This window comes from Trichechus manatus, unplaced genomic scaffold, assembly GCF_000243295.1.
Source record: "Trichechus manatus latirostris isolate Lorelei unplaced genomic scaffold, TriManLat1.0 scaffold00201, whole genome shotgun sequence".
Taxonomy (NCBI): Eukaryota; Metazoa; Chordata; class Mammalia; order Sirenia; family Trichechidae; genus Trichechus; species Trichechus manatus.
The window spans coordinates 25,683-26,781 of record NW_004444137.1 but is presented as its reverse complement, the minus strand read 5'-3'; positions in this window follow the sequence as shown (position 1 = coordinate 26,781).

Below are 1,099 nucleotides of genomic sequence, written 5' to 3'. Positions count from 1 at the left end.
CTACAGATAAATTTCCAAAGAATGAATGACAGATCCTATAGTGTTATCAGTATTTTCTTGAAAGGGTCTTCATTTTCTTTTCCCTCTTGAGCCCTTGTGGGTAAACATAGCAGATGTGCTTTTGGTTTTGTTTTTTGCTTGTTTTTATCTTATGTGTAAGTAAAATAAGGTCAGTTTTATTTTCCATTGGAATACCTTTTTTTCTTATATCAAAGATGAGCTATAAAAACCCATTGCAGATTCAGGGGAAAATTTTAAAAGATGTAAGAAAATGTTGCAAAATTGCAAAGCAGATATACATGAATAAAACTGGGGAAACTCTTAGGAAATTATGAATAAATTTTATTATTTTCATCTTGCTAAACCCAATCAAATTATAAAGTTAAATTAGCTGAATTTACTAAACTGCATGTTCATTTTACTGAGCTTTACAGGATAGACGAGAGGTAAACTGATAATTACTCGCCCCATGGGCCTAAAAAAACAAGCTCCAGTGAGTCAGAATAAGTAAATTATGAAGCAGTCTGACTCAATCACACCATATAAACCGTTTCTATGTTTAGCCACTGGATATAATCTCTCCAGAACTAATTCATGGTTCAAATTACAGTTATCATCAAATATCATTATTTCATTGTGCAGGTCACTTAAAGCCACTTTGAGGCCTTGGTGGTTAAGTGGTAGAATTCTCACTTTTCGTGTGTGAGACACGGGTTCAATTTCTGGCCAATGCACCTCAAGTGCATTCACTCATCTGTCAGTAGAGGCTTGTGTGTTGTTATGATGCTGAACAGGTTTCAGTGGAGCTTCTGTACTAAGACAGACTAGAAAGAAAGTCCTGGCAATCTACTTCTGAAAATCAGCCACAAGTCAAGAGCCGATTCAAAGGCAGCTAACAACAACAACAAAGTCCATTCCAGCTTCTTGTCAATATTCTCATAAAATTTAAAATAACCTGTTGTGAACCCTGAGAGTAATATAATGCAGCTCTATCCTTGCTCGAGTTTTTCAAATAATGATATAATATGAGGCAGTGATTTCAATGGAAAGATAAATATCTTTTCTTTGGAAAGTAGATTATGTGTTATAGATGTGTTCT